Source organism: Eleutherodactylus coqui, chromosome 1 (genome assembly GCF_035609145.1).
Source record: "Eleutherodactylus coqui strain aEleCoq1 chromosome 1, aEleCoq1.hap1, whole genome shotgun sequence".
NCBI lineage: Eukaryota > Metazoa > Chordata > Amphibia > Anura > Eleutherodactylidae > Eleutherodactylus > Eleutherodactylus coqui.
Window position 1 is genome coordinate 50,331,597 of NC_089837.1, and position 6,068 is coordinate 50,337,664.

A 6,068-nucleotide genomic window follows, 5' to 3' on the forward strand; every position below is an offset into this window, starting at 1 on the left:
CACACAAGATCGGATGTGACCCCAACGAGGGTTTGTCTGTTTCAGTTTGCTCAATGCTAATGCAGACCATATAATGTCTACAGTACCGGTCTATCCAGTTGTCAAGAATTTCGCCTGCTAAGCTCTTTACTTTCAGGTTTCTTCAAGCCACAAGTTGTTTCTATAGTGTTTCTTGCCCAAACAGGTCTGACTCTTACCTACCAACATAAACTCCACATCCTGCTTCTTCCAATTCTCTGCCTATTGCTGCCCAAACTGCCCCCTCTATTACTCCAGACAGATAATGCCTCCGATAGTGCGAAAAAGAAAGGCGCTTTCACACATAATGAAACAAGACGCAATATGCTGTGGAATATTCTGCGGTCACACTCAGCACTAAATCCCCCAGGCCTCAGTACAGACTTTGAGGTGTAATTCCCTGGAGAATTAAGCCATTTTCAAACCCGCATTGAAATCTACATGTTAAACATTAATTTCAATGCAGAATTTTTTCACATAACGGAATATTTTTGCAGCATATTGCAGAATAGAGCGTTGTGTATATAAATGCATGTTTCTTCAGATCTATTCCATAAGCCTGAGGAAGAACCCCAAGTAGATGCAAAAGCTCACTTACTGAGAGCAATCGCATGTTGTGTGTGAAAGCACCTTAAACAGCCGGCTACCATCAGGTGTAGAATCAAGAGTTACTCCTGCATAAAGTTCCATGTAAAAAAAACAATCCCATGTAAGAAAAACAAACATACATACAGTCCCATACAAAAGCCTCACTTCTCTCCCTTCATGCCTCTGAAACATACACATCTTTATTAAAAAACACCCCACTTTCCATCGCTCAGTACCCATCCAACATACAGTCCCATGTAAACACCTCACTTTCCTTTCTTGATTCGGGCGGACGGCTTTCATTGCAGTCAATGGAAGCGGTCCGTCACGCTATCTTCCGCTATTGCACAGCAGTAGATAGCATGAAAACACTTCCCCACCCACCGACGCCCTCGTCATATGACACGACTGGCGCGTCATATGATGCTGTGGGCGAGTCAGGCGATGTACTGCGTATGCACGCTGGCACGGGATGCGGGACATTGGGCAGCGGCCGTGGGCACTAGGCCTAAGCAGATTTGAAAGCTGCCTATGGCATCATGTATGTTTGTTAGCCATTAAAAAATATCACATCTACAATATTACTTGGTTTCTCTTGTTTGGAACAATCACATGTGTGTGAAAGCACCCTGTAGAGCCGGCTGCCATCAGGTCTAGAATCTAGAGTTACTCCTGTATGAAGTTCTAGATAAAAAAAAAAAGCCATATGAGAACAAAACAACAACATACAGTCCCATGCAAAAGACTCAATGCTCTCCCTTCAACCTCCTACAACATACTACAGAGTTCTATGTAAAAAAAAACCCACCACTTTCCATTACTCAGTCCCATGTAAAGACCTCACTTTCCTTTCTTGATTCTCTCCAACATACAGTCCCATGTAAAATATATAACTCCCCTCCAACTTGCAGTCCCATGTGAAACCTCACCTATATACACATGTAGATGAGCTCCTTGTGTAGCTGCTGCCTGCTATGAGGAGAGAGTGCAGTAATCCTGGGAGACCCCCCCAAGTCATCCTACCTAACCGGTCAATCTTCATTCCAGAGGTGAACAACAGGTCATAAGGGCTTCCTGTCTCCCCTTCTGGGCTTTGTCACTACGGCTGTGCTTTTCAGCTGGTCAGTAACTCAGTTGGTTAAATAACCAGTTGGACACACTCAGGGGTTTTTAATTACTCATTAGGTTTATTGAAATAGGCCAGATGTTCCCAATAATTACAGCTAGAGGGTTTTGGGCTAATGGCCTTTGGCTGCATTCAGACGAACGTATATCGGCTCGGTTTTCACGCCGAGCCCATATACGTTGTCCTCGTGTGCAGGGGAGGAGAGAATGGAAGAGCCAGGAGCAGGAACTAAGCTCCCGCCCCCTCTCTGCCTCCCCTCCGCCCCCTCTGCACTATTTGCAATAAGGAGAGGTGGAACAGGGGCGGGGCTAATTCTTGAAACTTAGCCCCGCCCCTGCCTCCTCCTTTCATTGCAAATAGTGCAGAGGGGCGGAGAGGAGGCAGAGAGGGGGCGGGAGCTCAGTTCCTGCTCCTTGCTCCTTGCTCTTCCATCCTCCCCCCCTGCACATGAAGATGACGTATATTGGCTCGGCGTGAACAACAAGCCGATATACGTTCGTGGGAATGCACCCTTAGGATGTAGGAATGCCCCCCCCCCCCCCCGTGTTGCTTCTCCGGTCGTCCATGGTTACGACAAAGCTTCTCCTCTTCTTGTTGGGCCGGCTCCAGGTCTTCTTCTGCCGGAATCACGCGCTGCTTCAGGAAGCCCAGGTCTGCTTGCATTAGCTAAAGGGTAAGAATTTGAGGCGCGAAGGGGGATGGCCGGGCTCTCACTGGTCGGGGGGGGGGGGGTGAGGGGTGCCGGGCTGTCACTGTGCTGTCACATAGACTTGTAGCAGTGGGGTGTGCTGTCACATGGACTTGTAACTGTTGGGTACTGTCACAAACTTCTTGCCGGGGGTCGGGGTGCTGTCACATAGACTTGTCGCGGTGGGGTGTGCTGTCACATAGACTTGTAACTGTTGGGTACTGTCACATAAACTTCTTGCCGGCGGTGGGGTGTGCTGTCACATAGACTTGTCGCGGTGGGGTGTACTGTCACATAAACTTGTAACTGTTGGGTACTGTCACAAACTTCTTGCCGGCGGTCGGGGTGCTGTCACATAGACTTGACATGGTGGGGTGTGCTGTCACATAGATTCTCGCTGTGGAGTGCCTGTCACATAGACTTGAGATGGTGGGATGTGCTGTCACATAGATTCTCGCTGTGGAGTGCCTGTCACATAGACTTGTCGCGGTAGGATGTGCTGTCTCATAGACTTGTCGCGGTGGGATATGCTGTTTCATAGACTTGTCGCTGTGGAGTTAGCTGTCACATAGATTTGTCACTGTTGGGTGCTGTCACATAGACTTCTTGCTGGGGTTGGGGTGCTGTCACATAGACTTGTCATGGTGGGCTGTGCTGTAACATAGACTTGTCGCTGTGGGTTAGCTGTCACATAGATCTGTCACTGTTGGGGTGCTGTCACATAGACTTCTTGCCGAGGTTGGGGGTGTGCTGTCACATAGACTTGTCATGGTGGGGTGTGCTGTCACATAGACTTGTAACTGTTGAGTCCTGTCACATAGACTTCTTGCTGGGGTCAGGGTGCTGTCACATAGACTTGTCACGGTGGGGTGTGCTGTCACATAGACTGGTAACTGTTGGGTGCTGTCACATAGACTTCTTGCCGGGGTCGTGGTGCTGTCACACAGACTTATCGTGGTGGGGTGTGCTGTCACATAGACTTGTAACTGTTGGGTGCTGTTACATAGACATTTGCTGGGGTTGGGGTGCTGTCACATAGACTTGTCATGGTGGGGTGTGCTGTCACATAGACTTGTCGCTGTGGAGTGTGCTGTCATATAGACTTGTTGCGGTCGGGTGTGCTGTCACATAGACTTGTCACTGTTGTGTGCTGTCACATAGACTTCTTGCCAGGTGTCGGGGTGCTGTCACATAGACTTGTCGTGTGGGGTGTGCTGTCACAAAGACTTGTAACTGTTATCTATATATAGGTGTCACTGTACTTGTAGGGGGAGGGGCAGGGGTTGTACTTGTGTGTGGGCACTGTAGGGGGGCACTATGAAGGGGGACACTGTAGGAGGGCACTGTGGAGGGGGCATTGTGGGGGAGGTCACTGGGGGGGTACTTTGGGGCATCACTGGGGGGGTACTTTGGGGCATCACTGGGGGGGTACTGTGGGGGGGTGGACACTGTATAGGGATGCTGTGGATGGGGGGACTGTGGGGAGCATGTGGAGGGGGGCTACTTTGGAGGGCACTGGGGGGGCACTGTGGGGTGGGACAGTGGTGGGGGCATGTGTAGGGGGGGCACTGTGGGGTGGGACTGTGGGGGGTACTGTGGAGGGCACTGTAGGGGGGACTGTGAGGGGGGACTGGGGGCGGCATGTGGAGGGGGCTACTTTGGAGGGCACTGTGGGGGTGACACTGGGGGCACTGTGGGGGCACTGTGTGTGGGCACTGTAGGGGGGACTGTGGAGGAGGAGGGGGGCACTGTGGGGGGACTGGGGGGGCATGTGGAGGTGGGCACTGAGGCGAGGTACTTTGGAGGGCACTGTGGGGGGCACTGTGGTGAGGACTGTGGAGGGGTATGTGTAAGGGGGGTAGTGTGGAGAGCACTATGTGTGGACACTGTAGGGGTGCACTGTGGGGGGATAATTGGTGGGGGGGGCACTGTGGGAGAGTGCATTGTGGGGGGGCACTGTGGGGGGGTCATGTGGAGGGCACTGTGTGTGGGCACTGTAGGGGGGGACTGTGGAGGGATGCTGTGGAGGAGGGGGCATTGTGGGGGGGTCTAGGGGGACATGTGGAGGTGGGCACTGAGGGGAGGTACTTTGGAGGGCACTGTGGGGGGGCACTGTGGAGGGGCATGTGTAGGGGGGTAGTGTGGAGGGCACTATGTGTGGGAACAGTAGGGGCGCACTTTGGGGGGATCATGTGTAGGGGGGCACTGTGGGGGGGGGTAGTGTGTGTGTGTGTGTGTGTGTGTGTGTGTGTGTGTGTGTGTGTGTGTGTGGACATGTTTTGTTTTACTTTACTTTCACTTTCAATGACAGAGGATCTCCTGCTACTGCTCTGACAGCTGTAGCAGGAGATTCCTTCATCTCCCTAGCATGTCCCCTCATCACTAGACACTGGGACAGCAGTGTGACATCATTGTCCCAGTGTCCAGTGATGAGGGGACAAGCCGGGGAGATGAAAGAATCTCCTGCTACAGCTGTCACAGCAGTAGCAGGAGATCGCACTGCTCTCCCTGCTCTCCCATTACTTTGAATGGGGCCCGGCGGCTGCCGGCTCCATTCAAAGCAGTGAAGGGACTCGTGGAGGGAGAGAGCTATATCGGGCTGTCACTCACAGCCCGATATCGCTCTCCCCATGACAGCGTGCGTCTCCATAATGACGCTGGTCTTCCAGTCAAGGTGAGCAAAATATTGTTTTTTAAGGGTAACTAGCTGATATACCCGGCTTCGCCCGAGTTAATTTGGTACTGGTGTTTATCTGGTGTTCACACAGAAATCTTATGAAGTCGTGGTTACTTTAGAGATACCGGAAAAACATATGTTCACCATTTTGCATAGTTCTCTGTGTTACCCAGGAAACACCATGGGAGGTAACCATGTGACGTTTCCCTTTATATAAAATGACATCAGGAAGTGAGAGAATTAGATTCCATACGTAAAATGTGGATGCTAATTCTTTTTCACTAGAATTGAATATTCGAGTTAGGACCAATTACCTTTTCCTATTTATGACATAATCAATGCGCGTGCCAAATTTCACGTTTCTATGACACCGGAAAGTGAGAAAATTACATTCCGTATGTAAAATTTGGACGCTAAATCTTTTGCGCATAGAATTAAGTAATGGAGTTGGGACCCATTAGCTTTTCCTATTTATGACATAATCAATGCTCGTGCCAAATTTCACGTTTCTATGACACTGGAAAGTGAGAAAAATACATTCCCCATGTAAAATTTGGACGCTGATTCTTTTGCGCATAGAATTGAATAATCATGTTGGGACCTATTAACTTTTCCTATTTATGACATATTCAATGCCCGTGCCAAGTTTTAAGTTTCTATGACATTGGGAAGTGATTTAGATTATGTACATTAAATTTCGATGCAAATTCTTTTGCGCTAGAATTGAATAATCGAGTTGGGACCCAATTACTTTTCCTATTTTGGAGATAATCTATGCTTGTGCCAAAATTCATGTTTCTACGACATCGGGAAGTTGGAGAACTTTTGGCGAGTCAGTCAGTCAGTGAGTGAGTCAGTGAGGGCTTCCAGCTTTATATATAGACTAGCTGATATACCCGGCTTCGCCCGAGTTAATTTGGTACTGGTGTTTATCTGGTGTTCACACGGAAAATCTTATGAAGTCGTGGTTA

General features: G+C 49.8%; 1 protein-coding gene across 1 annotated transcript in view; it reads right to left on the reverse strand.

Annotated features, from left to right (window-relative positions):
- LOC136620714 (cytochrome P450 2C50-like) overlaps positions 1 to 1,566 on the reverse strand; it is a 32,258-nt gene extending 30,692 nt beyond the window's left edge. Inside the window, exons 1-2 of the mRNA XM_066595656.1 lie at positions 1,536 to 1,566; positions 1,192 to 1,290 (exon numbers count right to left, since the gene is read on the reverse strand). The gene's annotated coding sequence lies outside the window, so the exon portion shown is untranslated. The remainder of the gene's footprint in view (positions 1 to 1,191; positions 1,291 to 1,535) is intronic.
- Positions 1,567 to 6,068: the final 4,502 nt, after the last annotated feature.